Genomic DNA, 22,723 nt, shown 5'->3' on the forward strand with positions numbered 1-22,723 from the left:
GGGTGATGCTAAAATATGGTTTAATTCTCTTGATCCTGGTTGTGTGCATAGTCCCCAGGATATGATTTATTACTTCTCTGCTAAATATTTCCCTGCTCATAAGAAACAAGCTGCTTTAAGGGATATATATAATTTTGTGCAAATTGAAGAAGAGAGTCTCCCACAAGCTTGGGGGAGGCTTCTCCAATTACTTAATGCTTTGCCTGATCATCCTCTCAAGAAAAATGAAATACTTGATATCTTTTATAATGGACTAACCGATGCTTCCAGAGACCACCTGGATAGTTGTGCTGGTTGTGTTTTCAGGGAAAGAACAACTGATCAAGCTAAAATTCTATTGAATAATATGTTGACCAATGAAAATAATTGGACACTTCCTGAACCAACTCCTAAGCCAACTCCGAAGAAGAGGGGTATTCTATTTCCCAGTCCTGAAGATATGCAAGAGGCAAACAAATCTATGAAAGAAAAAGGTATTAAAGCTGAAGATGTTAAGAATTTACCTCCTGCCGAAGAAATACATGGTCTTAATTTACCGCCTGTTGAAGAAACACATGGTCCTGATAACCCGACACAGGTAGTAAAGGTAAATTCTCTCTATAGATATGATAAAGCTGAAATCCCTCCTACTAAGTTTGCTAGCCAATGTTTGGATGAGTTTGATAACTTTATGATTAAGCAAGAAGAATTCAATGCTTATTTTGGTAGACAATTAAAACGCAATGCTTATATGATTGAACACTTGAGTGATTATATGTCTAGAGTTAATGGTGAACTTAAACTCATTAGTAAACATGCTTCTATGGTTACCACCCAAGTTGAACAAGTACTTAAAGCTCAAAATGATTTGCTCAATGAATTCAATAATAAGAAAAATGATAATGCTATTACAGTTATGACTAGAGGGTGTAAAATGACTCAGGAACCTTTGTATCCTGAGGGCCACCCTAAGAGAATTGAGCAAGATTCTCATAGAACTAATGTTGATGCACCTAGTCCTTCCAAAAGGAAGAAAAAGAAAAATGATAGGACTTTGCATGCTTCTAGTGAACCTGTTGTAGACACACCTGAGAATCCCAATGATATTTCTATTTCTGATGCTCAAACACAATCTGGTGATGAACATGAACCTAGTGATAATGTTAATAATGATCATGTTGATGCTCAACCTAGTAATGATAATGATGTAGAAATTGAACCTGCTGTTGATCTTGATAACCCACAATCAAAGAATCAACGTTATGATAAGAGAGACTTTGTTGCTAGGAAGCACGGTAAAGAAAGAGAGCCATGGGTTCAGAAACCCATGCCTTTTCCTCCCAAACCATCCAAGAAAAAGGATGATGAGGATTTTGAGCGCTTTGCTGAAATGATTAGACCTATCTTTTTGCATATGCGTTTGACTGATATGCTCAAAATAAATCCTTATGCTAAGTACATGAAAGAAATTGTTACAAATAAAAGAAACATACCGGAAGCTGAAATTTCCACCATGCTTGCTAATTATACTTTTAAGGGTGGAATACCAAAGAAACTAGGAGATCCAGGAGTACCCACTATACCATGCTCCATTAAAAGAAATTATGTTAGAACTGCTTTATGTGATCTTGGAGCCGGTGTTAGTGTTATGCCTCTCTCTTTATATCGTAGACTTGATTTGAATAAGTTGACACCTACTGAAATATCTTTACAAATGGCTGATAAATCAACTGCCATACCTGTCGGTATTTGTGAGGACGTGCCTGTTGTGGTTGCAAATGTTACTATTTTAACAGACTTTGTTATTCTTGATATTCCCGAGGACGATAGTATGTCTATTATTCTTGGAAGACCCTTTTTGAACACTGCAGGGGCTGTTATTGATTGCAACAAAGGCAATGTCACTTTTCATGTTAATGGCAATGAGCATACGGTACACTTCCCGAGGAAACAACCTCAAGTCCACAGTATCAATTCTATTGGAAAAATTCCATCGATTACTATTGGAGGTTTTGAATTTCCTCTCCCTACTGTCAAGAAGAGATATGATATTCTTATTATTGGGGATATGCATATCCCCGTTGAGGTAACATAGTGTTATTCAAAATTTCTCCGGTTCCATGTTATTCGGAATGAGTTTGTTAACAAGACTTGATCAACCTTGTTAGTGGATTCCTTTTGATGAGCATGAGATGGATGAAGTTAGAAAGCACAACCTTCTGTACCCCTCCTTTTACTTTCTGTTGTTTAGATTAAATAAAGCAAAATCATTATTTTCTGTCTGTTTTCTGAATTATCCGTGCAATAAAAAAATACCCCAAAAATAAAAGTTCTCCAAATGCCCCGAAATTGAAATATGATTTTTTCTGGAATATTTGAGAATACCTGGCACTGAGAACACAGCAGGAGGAGCAAGCACCTGGCCACGAGGGTCTAGGGTCGCCCACCCCCTGGGCGCGCCCCCTGCCTCGTGGGCCCATGGTGGCTCCCCTCCACTTATTCTAGCCACCACACACTCCTTCCTCCCAAAAAAATCACCAACCAGCTCAAGCACGAGTTCTAGCTCATTTTGCTACGATTTTCGATCTCCTTGCTCAAAGCTCCACTCACAAAACTGCTTGGGGGGATTGTTCTTCGGTATGTGACTCCTCCAATGGTCCAATTAGTTTTTGTTCTAGTGTTTTATTCATTGCAAATTTTTGCTGCCTAGGTGACCATGTTCTTGAGCTTGCATGCCAAATTTATATGGTTCCAAGTAGTTCTAATGCATGATATAGTCTCTAGGCACTTGTGGGAGTAGTTGCTATCAATTTTGTTGAGTTTGGTTCACTTTTATTTGAAGTTACTAAAATTTTCAGAAATTTTTCAGAGGAAGAATTATGTTTATGAAAATGTACCAAGGTAGTCCTTCAAGGAAGCAAGGACCCAGGCTCGCAATACGCGATGCGGACGATGAACTACCGAGGGAAGCTCAAGTGCGGGCTTGTGAATGGTCGTCAGAGGACTCTATGAATCGAGCAGGAATCAAGTAGGAATTTGACGCATATGTGCGTAACGCTGATCTTGTGAGCTTCGAGGCAGATAAGTACCGTCAGTACCACTATCTCACTGATTCCTTTGCGAGAAGGTTTGAATTTTCATCATCACGAAATTCTCAAACTGTCCTATTTGATCTTTATGAAAATTCTTATACTATGGACTTAGAGGATTTTAGCACTGCTTGCAAACTTCCACAATGGGATAGCACTAGTGAGCCTCGCAAATCTGAGTTTAGAGATTTTCTTGCTAGTATAACTGTGGGGGAGTCTAGAGATATAACACAAGCTACCATAGGGAGCATTCATTTTCCTGCTATACATTATTTTGCTCTCTTCATAGGTAGGTGCATAAATGGTAAGGATGAAGCATGTCACATGTGTGTCCCTGACCTCAATGTTCTCAGGAGTGCTGTATTAGGAGATAAACATTGTAATTTGGGAGCCATTGTTGCACGTAGGTTGCATAATAATAGAATTAATGGAGATTTCTTTGGTGGAATTTATGAAACCCGTTTAGCTAATTTTCTTGATATACCCATACGTGAGTATGATATTGAGTTGCCTCCTGTTTATTTAGATTAGGAGGCTATGGTTCATCATCAGTTTGTTGAGAGGAACGATCAGTTCCTCCAGTACTGACTAATCTTTGACAGATGACGCACCTATCACGTCGTTCTCCCTGCTCCTACTTCCTTTGACTTTCAGGCAAAGGGGAGGTATGTCATAACCAGGGAGGAGGCGAACGAGTACGAGAGGAGGGCTGAGACAGCTCGCCTCCAAGCTGCAGCCCATGATGCAATAGCCGCTGCATCTCAGTACGACCCCAACTAAAACTTTGGATATCCGCCAGGCCAGCCGTGGCCATAGACCAACTTAGGCCAAAAGCCTAAGCTTGGGGGAGTATGTATTTCCCACCGACATTACATCTATGTTCACACACGCATGCTAGTTGTCGGTGCTCATACTTTTTCATTGTACTATCCATGCTAGTTTATTTTCCTTTTTTCTGCTTTCTTCTTGTGTGTTTGAAAAATCTTAAGAAAAACCAAAAAAAATTAGTTGTAGCTTTTAGCTAGTTTACTTTTCATGCTGCAGTAGTAGTAATTAAAAGAAAACCCAAAAATATTTCCTGTTCTTCTTTTGCTTGTTGGGAGCTTTCTCGTGTAAATAGTTTTATTTCTTTTCTTTGGGGGTCGAGAGGAGAAGACCATAATGAAAATGTTGAAGTGGCTCTCATATGCATTATTGTTGATTTAACCAAGAGCCCGTTGTGCCTTGTCTTCTCCTGTTTATTGAATGTCTGCAGATTCCAGCTTAGTCCAATGCATGTGCACTATTATTATTATTCACGTCGTTCGGTCGTGCAAGTGAAAGGCAATTATGACGATATATGATGGACTGATTGAGATGAGAGAAGCTGGTATGAACTCGACCTCTCTTGTTTTTGTAAATATGATTAGTTCATCGTTCCTGATTCAGCCTATTATGAATGAAACATGTTTGCAATGACAATTATAGATTATAGTTGCTCATACCATGCTTAATTAGCTAGGAGTTTATAATGGTTTACCTTGCGTGCCAACATGCTGTTAAAATGGTTGTGATGTGGTATGATAGGGTGGTATCCTCCTTTGAATGATTCGAGTGACTTGACTTGGCACATGTTCACACATGTAGTTGAAACAAAATCAACATAGCCTCCAGGATATTTATGTTCATGGTGGATTATATCCTACTCATGCTTGCACTCAGTGTTGATTAATTTTAATGCATGTTCATGACTGTTGTCGCTCTCTAGTTGGTCGCTTCCCAGTCTTTTGCTAGCCTTCACTTGTACTAAGCGGGAATACTGCTTGTGCATCCACTTCCATAAAACCCCAAAGTTATTCCATATGAGTCCACCATACCTTCCTATATGCGGTATCTACCTGCCGTTCCAAGTAAATTTGTATGTGCCAAACTCTAAACCTTCAAATGAAATTTTGTTTTGTATGCTCGAATAGCTCATGTATCAACTAGGGCTGTCTGTATCTTCCATGCTAGGCGGGTTATTCTCAAGAGGAGTGAACTCCGCTCCTCACTCACGAGAAAATGGCTGGTCACCGGGATGCCCAGTCCCATGCTTTATGCAAGTCAAATTAAAATAATTGCAAACAAAACTCCCCCGGGACTCTTGTTAGTTGGAGGCACTCCTTGTTTCGAGCAAGCCATGGATTGATGCTTGTTGGTAGAGGGGGAGTATAAACTTTACCATTCTGTTTGGGAACCGCCTATAATGTGTGTAGCATGGAAGATATCGCCATCTCTCGGTTGTTATGTTGACAATGAAAGTATGCCGCTCAAAATATTATTTATCTCTGCTTTAAAATGAGCTCTGACACCTCTACAAATCCCTGCTTCCCTCTGCGAAGGGCCTATCTATTTACCTTTATGTTGAGTCATCACCCTCTTATTAAAAAGCACCAGCTAGAGAGCACCGCTGTCATTTGCATCCATTACTATTAATTTATATTGGGTATGACTGGATCTCTTTTACCATGAATTACAATGTTTAGTTAGTCCTTGATCTTTAAAGGTGCTCTGCATTTATGTTTTGCGGTCTCAGAAAGGGCTAGCGAGATACCATCTTGTTATATCTTATTATGATTGTTTTGAGAAAGTGTTGTCATCCGAGATTTATTATTATTGCTCGCTAGTTGATTATGCCATTGATATGAGTAAACATGAGACCTAAGTGTTATTGTGAATATGGTTAGTCCATAATCTTTGCTGAAAACTTGAATGTTGGCTTTACATATTTACAACAACAAGAGCAAACAGAGTTTGTAAAAGTTTTTCTTTATAACTTTCAGTTTATCAACTGAATTGCTTGAGGACAAGCAAAGCTTTAAGCTTGGGGGAGTTGATACGTCTCCAACGTATCTACTATTCCAAACACTTTTGCCCTTGTTTTGGACTCTAACTTGCGTGATTCGAATGGAACTAACCCGGACTGACGCTATTTTCAGCAGAATTGCCATGGTGTTATTTTTGTGCACAAACAAAAGTTCTTGGAATGACCTGAAACTTCACGGAGATTATTTTTGGAAATAATAAAAAATACTGGCGAAAGAATCAAGGCCAGGGGCCCACACCCTGTCCACGAGGGTGGGAGGCGCGCCTGCCCCCCTGGGCGCGCCCCCTGCCTCGTGGGCTGTAGCGACCAGACCTCAAACGGTCAAGTCTCTGTGCATCAGTGTCATCCCTGCATCAGTAATGCTGACACGCATAGTACTCGAAGGATTTATAACAGAGTAGCAATCACACACTTATTACATCGAATGTCTCAAAAGAGAACTTAATACAATAAATATGGCTTAAGGCCATCTAAAAACGATAACAGCGGAAGGCTTGGAAGATAAGCGAGTCCATCAACTCCAACGGCATCACTGAGTATAAGACCACGACCTAAGGCACCTTACTCGTTGTCTGAAAAGTCTGCAACATGAAACGTTGCAGCCCGAAAACGGGTCAGCACATGGAATATGCTGGCAATGTAACACATAGAGAGTAATGAACAGGATAATGCTATACTACATGCATATATGGCTGGTGGAAAGCTCTATGGTTACAGTTTTGCGAAAAGCCAATTTTTCCCTACTGCAAAGGAATAAATTTTATTTAACTATCATGGTGGTTGTTAAACATTGAGAATGGGTGACACCATCTAAATCCCAATTAAGTTTCAACATGAATCCCAACAAAATTAATTAAAGTAACATGATGAGATTCACATGATAATCCAAGTACTAGATACTCAAGATGTCCATAACCGGGGACACGGCTAACCATGATTAGATTGTACACTCTGCAGAGGTTTGCGCACTTTTCCCCGCAAGACTCGATCTCCGTTGGGATTTTCGCACTACATGGTGTTTGAGAAACGGATGACCGAGACATAGTCTTTTAGAAGCGTTTGCACCTTACGATCGGGTAGATAGTTACACCTACTTCCCCTACATCTGCTAGTCTACCACTGTAAGAGTTCACACAACTTAATCAACTATGCTAGAGCCCATAATAGCTTGCGGCTACACACGGAAGTTTCTAGCATGAAAAATCTTATGATCCCTTTGAGCCTGGGTGGCGGTCCATAAAAAAACAGGCAATCGCTGGAATACCCAGGTGCCTCAATCCACCCAGATGTGTATTTAAGTTGCCACCTTAAGTTGAACCATTAATTAACAAACTCACATCTGTCATGGATACACTCAAACCTAATCCACGTCTACTAGCATAGCATAGCAATATAAGCAAACGTAGCAGTAACTCCCAAGGGTTTGAATACAAAACGGCTAATAGGTACTACCTCATCTACTTCCCAAAACCCACAATTTAATCAGATCCTAATCATGCAGTGTTTGAGGATTGATCTAATGCAATAAAACTGGGTAATGAAAAGTATGATCAAAGTGTTACTTGCCTTGCTGATGATCCGTGAAACCTAGGGATTCGAAGTAGCAAGCGGCGCACTCCGGGTACTCTATCACAAACAAACAAGCATACAATAAGTACTCATCTAATGCACAGGTAAAACTCGAATAAGAGATCTAACCAGAAAGTTCAACTTAAGAACTCCCGTTTGCAAAAAGAATCAAATCAAACGAAGCAACGAAAGTCAAACGGCGAAAGAAACAAGCTTCGTTTACTATTCTGGACCTAAGTCAAATTTTATAGAAGCAAAAACTTGTTTGAGTTGGTTAAACGGAAAGAGGGCTTCGAGACGAAACTCTAGGCGCTTGAATCGCCTGATTCCAACAAACGAGCGAAAAGAAAAACGAAAACGAAAAACAGATCAGAAATCGCGATCAGAAATAATCGCGGAAAATCCAAGAAAAAGAAAATGGACGAACAGGCTAACGAACGAACGTTCGTTGTCTGCGGCTAAACGATGAAAACCGTTCGTTAAAACGAATGTATGGACGAACGTCCGCTAACTAAACTAAACCGGGGAAAAAAATAAAAACCGATCTATTCTAAAAAAAAGAAAACTAGGGTAAACCGGATCGGTTCAAAAAACAGAACGACGGCGGGGCGGCGGCGGCGTATACCTCAGGCGAGGCTCTGGCGAGGCGGGGCGGCTCCGGCGGGCGGGGTGAGGCGGCAGGGTGGGGCGCGGGACGGGCGGCGGCTTCAGGCGTCGGCGGCGGCGGGCTTCGGGTGGCGGGGCGGGACGGGGTGAGGCGGCGGGGCGGGGGCGGCTTTTAAGAGAGGGGGAGGGGCGGCTTGGAGGAGGGGGCAAGGCGGCGGGGAGGCGGGGTCCGGGTCTGACTCAGCGACGGCGGCGGCGGTCGCGGTCTCCTGGAGGGAGACGGCGGCGCAGGGAAGCTGGGCCGGCTCGGCTGGGCCTCGGCCCAGTCGGGCGCTGGACGTTTAAAAAAAACAATTCCACCGAACAGAAAATAAATCCTAGAAAAATAAATAAAAATCTAAAAATGCTCTAATGTATAACATTCCAAATTGAAAATTTGGGATGTTACAAACCTACCCCCCTTAAGATGAATCTCGCCCTCGAGATTCGGGTTGGCTAGAAAATAGGTGAGGGTGGTCCTTCCGTAGATCTTCCTCTCGCTCCCAGGTCGCTTCATCCTCGGTATGGTGGCTCCACTGAACTTTGCAAAACTTGATAACCATGCTGCGCATGACTCGACTGGCATATTCGAGAATCTTGACTGGTTTCTCCTCATAGGTCAAATCACTATCCAACTGAATTGCTTCCAGTGGCACTGTATCTCTCAATGGTATATCAGCCATCTCTGCGTGGCACTTCTTCAACTGGGAAACGTGGAACACATCGTGAACTCCTGACAATCCTTCGGGTAATTCCAACTTGTAAGCAACTTCTCCCATACGCTCCAAAACTTTGTATGGTCCTACAAATCGTGGCGCTAACTTTCCCTTAACTCCAAAGCGCTTAACTCCTCGAAGTGGGGATGCACGAAGATAAACTCCGTCTCCGACTTTGTAAACAGTCTCCTTGCATTTAGAATCCGCATAGCTCTTCTGCCTGGATTGGGCTACCTTGAGCCTATCGCGAATCAACTTCACCTTCTGTTCAGATTCCTTAATCAAATCTGGTCCAAACAACTGCCGGTCTCCAACTTCGTCCCACAACAACGGTGTTCTGCACCTTCTTCCGTACAGCGCTTCGAAAGGGGCCATCTTCAAACTGGCTTGATAACTGTTGTTATAAGAGAACTCTGCATAAGGCCAATTGTCGTCCCAACTAGATCCATAATCAAGCGCACAAGCTCTCAGCATGTCCTCCAAAATCTGATTGACTCTCTCGGTCTGTCCGTCTCTCTGTGGATGAAAGGCTGTACTGAACTCTAGCCTGGTACCCAAAGTTTCGTGCAACTGATTCCAAAACTTTGAAGTAAACTGGGTTCCTCTATCTGATACAATGGTCCTCGGAACTCCATGCAGACATACGATCCTGGTCATGTATATCTTTGCCAACTTAGCACTGGTGTAAGTGGTCTTCACTGGGATGAAATGAGCTACCTTCGTCAAACGATCGACTACAACCCATATCGAGTCATAGCGTGAACGAGTCCTGGGCAATCCCGTGATAAAATCCATGCCTAGCTTATCCAACTTCCATTCGGGTATCGGCAATGGTTGTAGCAATCCTGCTGGCTTCTGATGCTCTGCCTTCACTCTCTGACATACATCACAAACTGCTACATACTCCGCAATATCCTTCTTCATTCCGGTCCACCAGAAAGTATCCTTCAAATCCAAATACATCTTGGTATTTCCTGGGTGAATCGAATACGGCGAATCATGGGCCTCTTGCAGAATCAACTTCCTGATCTCCTGATCATTAGGCACATAAACGCGGTCCTCAAACCATAAGGTATCGTGCTCGTCCTCACGAAATCCCTTGGCTTTTCCTTTGCGCACCCTTTCCTTTATTTTGGCAATCTCCTTGTCAGTCTTCTGAGCTTCTCTGATCTTATCCATCAAAGTAGACTGTATTTCTAATGCGGCAACATAGCCTCTCAGAACTATCTCCAAACATAGCTCGCGAAGATCCTTGGCTAATTCCTTTGGTAACTCTCCGGTCATGAGTGTGTTGACATGGCTCTTGTGGCTCAACGCATCTGCTACTATGTTAGCCTTTCCGGGGTGATAATGCAATCTCATATCATAATCCTTTATGAGCTCCAACCATCTCCTTTGCCTGAGATTCAACTCTTTTTGCGTGAAGATGTATTTCAAACTCTTATGATCCGTGTACACCTCGCAGTGGTTTCCGATGAGAAAGTGTCTCCATGTCTTCAACGCTTGTACTACGGCTGCTAACTCCAAATCATGCGTAGCATAATTCAACTCATGGGGCTTAAGCTGTCGTGAGGCATATGAAACAACTCTTCCTTCCTGCATAAGCACTGCTCCAAGTCCTCGACGAGAAGCATCGCAGTATACTTCATAATCCTTGCGCTGATCTGGCAGAATCAACACTGGTGATGTAACCAAATGTTTCTTCAACTCCTGGAAACTAGCTTCACATTCCTCAGCCCAATTGAACTTGGTGTCCTTCTTCAACAGCTCCATCATGGGCTTTGCAATCCTCGAGAAATTCTCAATGAATCTTCCGTAGTATCCTGCGAGTCCAAGAAAACTCCGGATCTCTCCAACTGATGTGGGTGATTCCCAGTTTGTTACAGTGTCAACTTTGGTGGGGTCTACTGCTATTCCTTCTCCGGATATAACATGTCCGAGGAATCCAACTTCCTTCTACCAAAACTCACATTTGCCGAACTTGGCATATAACTGATGTTCTCTGAGCTTCTCAAGTACCAAACGCAAATGTTCCTTATGCTCCTCTTCATTCTTGGAGTAGACCAAAATATCATCAATGAACACCACGATGAACTTATCCAAAAACTCCATAAACACCTTGTTCACCAGGTTCATGAAATAGGCAGGTGCGTTAGTCAGACCAAATAACATAATAGTATACTCGTACAACCCATACCTAGTGGTACAAGCCGTCTTAGGTATATCCTGCTCTCGAATCTTCAACTGATGGTATCCTGACCGCAGATTGATCTTGGAAAATACCTTAGCTCCTTGTAAGCGGTCAAACAGATCATTGATCATCGGCAGTGGGTACTTGTTTTTGATGGTCACTTCATTCAGTCCTCGATAATCAACAATCATCCTTAACGATCCATCCTTCTTCTCCACTATAAGTACTGGCGATCCCCAGGGTGAAGAACTTGGGCAAATATAGCCTTTATCCAGTAACTCCTTAATCTGCTTCTTAATCTCCTCCAAATCTTTTGCGGGCATCCTGTACGGTCTCTTAGATATTGGCCCTGTGCCTGGCAAAAGCTCAATCAAAAACTCAATGTCTCTATCCGGTGGCATGCCTGGCAACTCCTCTGGAAATACGTCAGGGAAATCCTTCACCACTGGTACTTCCTCCTGTACAACTCCTGATAAGGAATTCACCTAAGTCCTCTTCGGCACATGCCGGGATACATACTTAATCCTTCTTCCTTCTGGGGTGGTAAGTAAAATCGTCTTACTGGCGCAATCGATGTTTCCTCCGTACATCGACAGCCAATCCATACCCAAAATCACATCCAAACCTTGTGACTCCAAGATTATTAAGTCTGAGGGGAAAACATGCCTACCTATGTCCAATGGCATCTGAAAACATCCTTGGCTTGCCATATACTCTGCGCCTGGTGAACTCACTAACATAGGTGTTCTAAGAACTTTGGTGGGAAGTTTATACTTATCCACGACTCCCCTTGATATGTATGAATACGATGCACCAGTATCAAAAAGAACGAGTGCAGTAAATGACTTAACCAAAAACTTACCTATTACTGCATCTGGCTGGGCTTCAACCTCCTCCACGTTAACGTGGTTCACATGTCCTTTATTGAAAGGTTCGGCTTCTTCCCAGAGCTTCCATTGCCATTTCCATTCTGGGCTTCAGGACATTCATTGGCATAATGTCCAGTCTTCTGACACTTATAGCAAGTGACTTGGCTCAGGTCTCTCTTGGCTGGGGTTGATGGGTTGGTACGGTTCTGGCAGTTGCTTCCTCCATTCCCGTTACCATTCTTGGGGCCATTATGATTGTGCGAACTACCTCCTCCATGGGTATGCTGAAAATGTCCTCCCGATTTCGGGGTAAAACGTGGCTTCTGCTGAGCTCCAGAATTGTACTTCCCTTGTCCATACTTCCTCTTGCGGTTTTCAATCTGCTGCTGCTTCCCTTCAATCATGAGAGCTCTATCTACCAACTCCTGGTAGTTGTTGAAGGTTGCTACCATCAACTGCATGCTCAGCTCATCATTCAGTCCTTCCAAAAACTTCTCCTGCTTGGCTGCATCTGTAGCAACGTCATCGGGGGCATAACGTGCTAGTTTACTAAAATCCTCCACATACTAGCCTACGGTGCGTCCTCCTTGGCGTAGGTTGCGAAACTCATGCTTCTTCATGGCCATAGCTCTTGCTGAAACATGGGCAGTACGAAAAGCTTGCTGGAACTGGTCCCATGTGACAGTGTCTATAGGGTGTGTGGCTGTGTAATTCTCCCACCATGATGTTGCGGGTCCATCAAGCTGATGTGCGGCAAAACGCACTCTTTCCGCATCTGTGCATCCTGCAGTGGTCAACTCCCTTCCAACTTTGCGGAGCCAATCATCTGCAACAATCGGCTCGGTGCTACTGGAATACACCGGCGGATTCAGTCTCAAGAAACGGGTTAAGTTGTGGGTTGTTGTTGTTCTTGTTGTTGCCTTGGTTCTGTACTAGTGCTTGCATCAAGACATTCTGCTGCTGAATCAACTGAGTGATCTCCGGTGGGAAAACAAATCCGGTGTCGCGTCTCAGAGGCATCTGATGGGTTTAGAAAAGATGAGAATTTAGAATAGAATGAGGTCTAGAGAGAAAACACTACCCATATGCACATGAGACAAACACAATCAATATCACTCAAATCAATTCAAACAAGGCATATAATCGATCTAACTATCATCACAAAGTGCTCGGACTATACTATATACATGGGGGAATAGTACTACTGATTATGGTGGTCTACTAGAAATTTTGATCGGTCGAAGACTCCATGATATCTGCTCCAGCTTCATCAACAAAGTCATCTTCACTGGGGTCCGAGTCGGTGTCGTCGATGATGATGTAGTTATCCGGGCAAGCGCAATCATCGTCTTCTCCTCCTGGTGCTGGGTCTCCCATGAATACGCCGATCTTCTTTATCAGGTCGTCATTCTTCTCCAACAACGTGGCGATCTCCTCCTCATATCCATCGCGCATAGACTTGAGTTCATCCTCCAACTCCATGATCTTGGTCAATGCCTTCTTCAGATCTATCATGCCTGTACACATTTGGTTCTCCTGGCGACGAATGTGTTGGTTTTGCTCCTGGATGAAAGCTGCAATTGATCTATCCTTCTTGGTACTGATCATCTCCCATTGCTCATCTCGGTGCCCAAAAATCTGGTAAATTGTATCCTTAAGCTCCTTGTGGTAAACTTCTCCAATGCGTCCCATGGTGATGTGGGCTGCCATGCTCTTTCCTAGACTCCAGGTTGGTGCATCAAAGGAAAACTCTATGGGCTCGGTGACGGGCATGAACGTCCTTCCTGGAACTTGAACTTGAATCATCCAACGCTCCTCTTTTGGTAGTGTGGCGTTGTAGGTTCCGGTGAAGCTTGGTATTTTGATGTTCAGGTATCTAGTGACTTCCTTCAAGTGGCGTCCAAAGGGTGTATCTTCATCTGGTTGCATGAACTTGTTCCTGGCATCCACCATCCTAAAAGAGTGGAAAATGGAGAGGAGTCCGAAATGAGAAGAGAATAGTGATCTAGGGTTTAAGCTTAGTGGTCGTGTCCTACAGTCAGTGTGTGCTCTTATACCATCTTGTAGCGACCAGACCTCAGACGGTCAAGTCTCTGTGCATCAGTGTCATCCCTGCATCAGTAATGCTGACACGCATAGTACTCGAAGGATTTATAACAGAGTAGCAATCACACACTTATTACATCGAATGTCTCAAAAGAGAACTTAATACAATAAATATGGCTTAAGGCCATCTAAAAACGATAACAGCAGAAGGCTTGGAAGATAAGCGAGTCCATCAACTCCAACTGCATCACTGAGTATAAGACCACGACCTAAGGCACCTTACTCGTCGTCTGAAAAGTCTGCAACATGAAACGTTGCAGCCCGAAAACGGGTCAGCACATGGAATATGCTGGCAATGTAACACATAGAGAGTAATGAACAAGATAATGCTATACTACATGCATATATGGCTGGTGGAAAGCTCTATGGTTACAGTTTTGCGAAAAGCCAATTTTTCCCTACTACAAAGGAATAAATTTTATTTAACTATCATGGTGGTTGTTAAACATTGAGAATGGGTGACACCATCTCAATCCCAATTAAGTTTCAACATTAATCCCAACAAAATTAATTAAAGTAACATGATGAGATTCACATGATAATCCAAGTACTAGATACTCAAGATGTCCATAACCGGGGACACGACTAACCATGATTAGATTGTACACTCTGCAGAGGTTTGCGCACTTTTCCCCGCAAGACTCGATCTCCTCCGTTGGGATTTTCGCACTACATGGTGTTTGAGAAACGGATGACCGAGACATAGTCTTTCAAAAGCGTTAGCACCTTAGGATCGGGTAGACAGTTACACCTACTTCCCCTACATCTGCTAGTCTACCACTGTAAGAGTTCACACAACTTAATCAACTATGCTAGAGCCCATAATAGCTTGCGGCTGCACACGGAAGTTTCTAGCATGAAAAATCTTATGATCCCTTTGAGCCTAGGTGGCGGTCCATAAAAAAAACAGGCAATCGCTGGAATACCTAGGTGCCTCAATCCACCCAGATGTGTATTTAAGTTGCCACCTTAAGTTGAACCATTAATTAACAAACTCACATCTGTCATGGATACACTCAAACCCAATCCACGTCTACTAGCATAGCATAGCAATATAAGCAAACGTAGCAGTAACTCCCAAGGGTTTGAATACAAAACAGGTAATAGGTACTACCTCATCTACTTCCCAAAACCCACAATTTAATCAGATCCTAATCATGCAGTGTTTGTGGATTGATCTAATGCAATAAAACTGGGTAATGAAAAGTATGATCAAAGTGTTACTTGCCTTGCTGATGATCCGTGAAACCTAGGGATTCGAAGTAGCAAGCGGCGCACTCCGGGTACTCTATCACAAACAAACAAGCATAAAATAAGTACTCATCTAATGCACAGGTAAAACTCGAATAAGAGATCTAACCAGAAAGTTCAACTTAAGAACTCCGGTTTGCAAAAAGAATCAAATCAAACGAAGCAACTAAAGTCAAACGGCGAATGAAACAAGCTTTGTTTACTAATCTGGACCTAAGTCAAATTTTACAGAAGCAAAAACTTGTTTGAGTTGGTTAAACGGAAAGAGGGCTTCGAAACGAAACTCTAGGCGCTTGAATCGCCTGATTCCGACAAACGAGCGAAAAGAAAAAACAAAATGAAAAACAGATCGGAAATCGCGATCAGAAATAATCGCGGAAAATCCGAGAAAAAGAAAACGGACGAATAGGCTAACGAACGAACGTTCGTTGTCTACGGCTAACGACGAAAACCGTTCGTTAAAACGAACGTACGGACGAACGTCCGCTAACTAAACTAAACCGGGGAAACAAATAAAAACCGATCTATTCTAAAAAACGAAAACTAGGGTTTAAAAAAACGAATCGGTTCAAAAAAACCGAATGACGGTGGGGCGGCGGCGGCGTATACCTCAGGCGAGGCGGGGCGGCTCCGACGGGCGGGGTGAGGCGGCGGGGTGGGGCGCAGGACGGGCGGCGGCTTCAGGCGTTGGCGGCGACTTCGGGCGTTGGCGACGGCGGGCTTCGGGCGGCGGGGCGGCTTCGGCGGCGGGGCGGGACGGGGTGAGGCGGTGGGGCGGGGCGGCTTTTAAGAGGGGCGGCTTGGAGGAGGGGGCAAGGTGGCGGGGAGGCGGAGTCCGGGTCGGACTCGGCGACGGCGGCGGCAGTCGCGGTCTCCTGGAGGGAGACGGCGGCGCGGGGAAGCTGGGCCAGCTTGGCTGGGCCTCGGCCAAGTCAGGCGCTGGACGTTTTTTTAAAACAATTCCGCCGAACAGAAATAAATCCTAGAAAAATAAATAAAAATCTAAAAATGCCAAAACTAATTTTCACCGTCTAAATAAAATATTTAGAACGAGATGAACATTTTCTTGGCCCTAAAATGCAATTTGAAAAACGTGCAATTATTCCTAAATTCGAATAAAATAGCAAAAACTCCAAAATAAAATCTTATTTGATTTTTTTATTAAATCCTCAATATTTCTTATTTTTGGGAAAGTCATTTTATTCCCTCTCTCTTATTTTTATAAACGAAATAATTGAAGATAAAATAAATCAAATCAAATGATCCTCTTTTCAAAAATTTGAGGAAACCCAATCATGAAAATAATGAAATCCCCAACTCTCTCCGTGGGACCTTGAGTTGCGTAGAATTTCTAGGATCAAAATCAAAATGCAAATAAAATATGATATGCAATGATGCTCTAATGTATAACATTCCAAATTGAAATTTAGGGATGTTACATGGGCCCCCTGGAGCTCCACCGACCTCAACTCCAACTCTATATATTCACGTTCGGGGAGAAAACAATCAGAGAGAAGGATTCATCGCATTTTACGATACGGAGCCGCCGCCAAGCCCTAATCTCTCTCGGGAGGGCTGATCTGGAGTCCGTTCAGGGCTCTGGAGAGGGGAATTCGTCGCCATCGTCATCATCAACCATCCTCCATCACCAATCCCATGAGGGCTCACCGCCGTGCGTGAGTAATTCCATCGTAGGCTTGCTAGACGGTGATTGGTTGGATGAGATTTATCATGTAATCGAGTTAGTTTTGTTAGGGTTTGATCCCTAGTGTCCACTTTGTTCTGAGATTGATGTTGCTATGACTTTGCTATGCTTAATGCTTGTCACTAGGGCCCGAGTGCCATGATTTCAGATCTGAACCTATTATGTTTTCATGAATATATGTGAGTTCTTGATCCTATCTTGCAAGTCTATAGTCACCTACTATGTGTTATGATCCGGCAACCCCGAAGTGACAATAATCGGGACCACTCCCGGTGATGACCGTAGTTTGAGGAGTTCATGTATTCACTATGTGTTAATGCTTTGGTCTGGTACTCTATTAAAAGGAGGCCTTAATATCCCTTAGTTTCCATTAGGACCCCGCTGCCACGGGAGGGTAGGACAAAAGATGTCATGCAAGTTCTTTTCCATAAGCACGTATGACTATATTCGGAATACATGCCTACATTACATTGATGAATTGGAGCTAGTTGTGTGTCACCCTATGTTATAACTGTTGCATGAATAATCGCATCCGACATAATTCCCCATCACCGATCCAATGCCTACGAGCTTTTCACATATTGTTCTTCGCTTATTTACTTTTCCGTTGCCACTGTTACAATCACTACAAAACCCAAAAATATTACTTTTGCTACCGTTACCACTACTATCATACTACTTTGTTACTAAATACTTTGCTGCAGATATTAAGTTATCCAGGTGTGGTTGAATTGACAACTCAACTGCTAATACTTGAGAATATTCTTTGGCTCCCCTTGTGTCGAATCAATAAATTTGGGTTGAATACTCTACCCTCGAAAACTGTTGCGATCCCCTATACTTGTGGGTTATCATGCTTCACTTACATATTTTGAGCTTGGATATTTGCTAGTCGATATTAATCCTAGAATACTCCATGAACTTCACTTATATCCTTTGGAGAATGAATAATAATATCATCTAAAGTGGATTTGGAAGAGTGTCGACTTTAGTTAGTAATGATTCCACTATTTCGAGTTTGCTCCCACTATTCCGAATAAGAAGAATTTTGCTTATGTGGAGAGTAGTAAAATTTCTATGCTTGTAGATCATGAAAAGAATGCTTTATGTGATGGTTATATTGTTGAACTCATTCATAAAGCTACTGAAATTTTTTATGAGGGAGGAATACATGCTTGTAGAAGTTGCAATAATATCAAGTTTCCTCTCTATGTGCTTAAAGTTTTGAAGTTATACTTGTTTTGCTTCCTATGCTAGTTGATTATTGTTCCTATAAATATTATGCTCACAAAATCCCTAGGCATAGGAAGTGGGTTAGATTTAAATATGCTAGTCATATTCTTCATGATGCCCTCTTTATGTTTCAATTCTTATCCATTATGTGAGCATCATTGAAATCATCATGCCTAGCTAAAAGGCATTAAAGAAAAGCGCTTGTTGGGAGACAACCCAATATCTGCCAGCAGACGGCAAAGCTGCCAAATAGGCCAGCCTAGTGCACCCCAGGTTGCATAGGTAGCTGCCACATGGTAGCTTTGCCGTCTGCTGGCTGATGGCAAAGCTCTTTGCCGTCTGCCAACAGACGGCAAAGAGCCTGTACAACCCCTGTTTTTTATTAAATTCATTCAATTTGACAGAATTTCACAGATATATATATATATATACACATTTGAAAATAATTTCAGCAAGCATACCAACAGTAAGTTTCCAACAACATATCCAACATACAATGGTTTCCAAGAAGAAGTTTCCAACAAGATATCCATACATACATATCCAAAACAAGTTTCCATAAATAAAAAGGAAGCACAAGGAGAAGAGTACACTCCATCAATGCAAGCTTCCTCATCTAAAGCAAATCTGCAAATTGGGAAAGATGAAAGTTAGAAGAAGAAGAAGAAGAAGAGGACTAGCTAGAAGAAAAATAAGAAAAGGAAGAAGAAGAATTTATCTTCTCTTTCTTTTTCTCCTCTCCTCTTCTTTATCTTCTTCTTCTTCTAACTAAGGTAGGTAAAAATGCCATTTTTTAGCTAAGCTAGGAAAAAAATGCTAAGTGTAGGTTATTTTAGAGCTAAGCTAGGTAAATAGGTCATTTTGGAGCTAACCTAGGTAGTTATGCCATTTTTGAGCTAACTAAGCATATTTATTCATTTTGGAGGACAAAATGGTAAGTGTAGGTCATTTTAGAGCTATCCTAGTTAAAATCGGTCATTTGGAGCTAGGTAAGGTTAATTTGTCATTTTGGAGGAAAATAAACTAATTATATGATAGTTTGGAGCTAAACCAAGGTTATTATGCCATTTTTCACCTAAGTAAGCTAATTATGTCATAAATGAACTAGGTAAGCTAAGTATAGATCATTATTGAGCTATCCTAGGTAGTTATGTCATTTTTAGCTAACTAAGCATATTAAGTCATTTAGGAGGAAAAAATGCTAAGTATAGGTCATTTTATAGCTATCCTAGGTAAAGTATGTCAGTTTGGAGCTAAGTAAGGTTATTATGTCATTTTCGAGGAAAATAAGCTAAGTATAGGTCATTTTGGAGCTAAACCAAGGTTATTATGCCATTTTTACCTAAGTGAGCTAATTACGTCATAAATGAACTAGCTAAGCTAATTATAGATCATTATTGAGCTATCCTAGGTAGTTATGCCATTTCTTACCTAAGTGAGCTAATTATGTCATAAATGAACTAGCTAGGCTAATTATAGATCATTATTGAGCTATCCTGGGTAGTGATGCCATTTTCTAGCTAACTAAGCATATCAAGTCAATTTGGAGGAAAAAATGCTACGTATAGGTCATTTTATAGCTATCCTAGGTAAAAATATGTCATTTTGGAGCTAAGTAAGGTTATTATGTCATTTTCGAGGAAAATAAGCTAAGTATAGGTCATTTTGGAGCTAAGTAGGTCATTTCTTAAGCTAAGTATGCATTTGTTAAGCAAAACAGTTGGGAAAACTTACCATCATCACGGAGGTGAAGGACCGGTCAGGTTTGCGCCAGTGCCAGACGGAGAAAGACCGGTCAAAGTCGGGGTTGCGCCAGTGCAAGACGGAGAAGGATCAGTCGATGCTTGTCGGGAGGCTTGCTGCACCAAAGATCATTTGCAATGTCTCGTTAGCAAGATGCAACTGAAATGTGAATACTAGTAACTAATGACCATTCAAATGAAACTCATCGTTTCCGCTATACCAATCTAGGGCATCGGCGGAGGGGTCTGACCGTTTTTCTCGCACACGGACTGCACATTTTGTTTTCACGAGTCGATCATATCAGTTGGTAATGAAACGAACATTACGTGCATGATTTGGCTAATATGCAGGAGAAACTTACCATGAGGAGCTCGTATAGGGCCCGGTGAGACGCATCGTTCTGGTTCCTCTCTGCCTCCAACAGACTAGCCGTCCTCTCCTCCAACTCCCTCTCCCTCTCCGACGCCTGCCAGTTTGCCTCCGCCAGAAGCTCCTGGGCCCTAGCCTCGATGGTGAGCTCCATTGGCCGTGGACGAGGCCTTATCTCGGGAAGAGAGCCCGTCTGGCGCTTCTTGATCTGTGAGAGAGTTCTAGGACAACATATCAGTCCATCCCCAATGGCTACCGAGCCATGTCTCCTCCCGTCATCAGATAGCATCACGAGCTCTGGATCAAAAGCACTCTGGCTCGGGTTAAAGTCGTCCCCTTTCGTCGCCTTCCCAAAGTCTCTGTACCTCACGAGCTTGTCGTGGGAGGAGATGTTGGTGAAGCTCTCTGGATGATCGAGGTCAGACTTAGAGAATGCCTTGGCCTTCTTGTACGGGGCAGTATGGGCCATGGCATAGAAGTCGTACAGCAGTGGCACGTCCTTCTTGTTGTGTCGCGCCTAAAAGAGAGGAACAGCATATTAGTTAAGGGCTCAAGCTAGCATGAAGAATGAAATTGTATGAATCGTGAAGCAAACCACATACCAAGTGATCCCCGTACTCAAACAGGTTGGAGCTCCCTTGATGGTGTGGCACACCTTGCATTTGGGCACACTTATCCCTGGCCTTGTTGTGGACGGCTAGCCATTGGGGAGAGCACCACTCATCCACCAACGCCTCCCAATAGTCCATCCTATCTGCACACCATCTCGGGGGCACCTAAGTTAGACAAAGCGAAATTTCAGCGCTACGCCTACGAATCAAATCAAGGAAACTAAGTACAAGGCCTTAAGAATAGGTAATTACCTTCATGTACTTCTCCTTACTCAGATACTTGCCGCGGCACTTCTTCTTGGCCCTCTTAATGTTAGTCAAGGCATAGTAGTCTCGAACAGCCTGCACCCGAGCCTCGTGCTGTAAGTTTTGAAGTAGGCGCTTGCACTCGGCTTCGAGAACCATAGACACGTCCGCCTCGTGTTCCTCAAGACACTCATAGAAGGTCTGCAATCAAACAAGACAACACTGATTAGTACAATCACTAGGTACTGTTGATTTTCAATTCTGTAAAGGAGAAATTACCCAAAACCGCCGGATCACAATGTCGGCCACCATCTTGCACAAGACACCATCGACCCTCTCCTCCCGCGGGGTCGGGGCAGCCACGTACAGCTCCCAGCTCAGTGCTAGCTGTGGAACCTGACCCTCCCCGGGCAACGTGACCCACCCCGGGAAGTGGCGCCGGCAAATCACACCAAGGACCTGGTTGGGCCTGCGGACACCAGGGGCGTGTTTCCAACCCCTGTAGTATGACAAGGCCAACACATTAGATATCAATTTGAAGAAACATTAAGGACAAAGTTTAAAAAAGAGTAAATGCACTTACTTCTCCCTGTTAGGCTCAATCAACCACCTCTGATCACGGGTCGGCGGCACGGGCGGGAGCTTCGTACCAACACACTGGTAGACCTTCTTGCCCCCTTCAACCAGCTCGCCCTTGCTATGGCTATCATCAGAAAAGGTGTCCTCACCACCAACATGGCCACTAGTCTCCGGAGTCACGTGGGACGAAGACTTTGGGACCGGAGTCTCCTGGGACGAAGACTCTGGGACCCGAGTCTCGTGGGACGAATGCTCGGTGACCCGAGGCTTGTCAGCCTGAGCCTCATGGACCGGAGTCCGAGACGGGTCCACCTGAGACGGAGCACTTCGGTGGTCTGGAGAATCACCTGGGGGTGGCAGCGAGGAAGGCGCAACAGCCTTCCTACCTCCCCCGCTGCCACGTCCACCTCTAGCAGCCCTCTTCGTCTTCCCCTGACCTCTCCCGGCCGAAGAAGAGCGCCCGCCGGTGTCGTCATACTGTCTACCAGCGCTCAACGAAGGTGCTGGGGGTGGAATAATAGCATTCCTCCCAGCACGCGCCGAGGAAGGAGGCTTGGAGCGCTCTCGACCCCTCGACACCTCAATCCTCGACCCCTAGACCCTCAACTCCTTTTCCCCTCGATCCTCAACCCCTCAACCACTCGGCTACCCTCGACCCCTCGGCAACCCTCGACCATCGGCGACCCTCTTTTTCTACTTTTCCTACTTCTTTTTTTCATCTTCTACTTCTACTTCTTTTTTTCATGTTCTTCTTCTTCTTCTTCTTCTTCTTCTTCTTTTTCTTCTTCTTCTTCTTCGTCTTCTTCTACTTATTGTTCTTTTTTTTCATCTTCTTCTTCTTCTTCTTCTTTTCTTACTCTTCTTCTTTTACTTCTTTTTTTATTTTTCTTCTTCTAATAATCTAAACCTAAACCTAGCACTAACCTAAACCTACTACTAACCTAAACTTTCTTCTTCTAATAATCTAATGTTCTTTT

Source organism: Triticum aestivum, chromosome 5D, assembly GCF_018294505.1.
Source record: "Triticum aestivum cultivar Chinese Spring chromosome 5D, IWGSC CS RefSeq v2.1, whole genome shotgun sequence".
Classification (NCBI taxonomy): Eukaryota; Viridiplantae; Streptophyta; class Magnoliopsida; order Poales; family Poaceae; genus Triticum; species Triticum aestivum.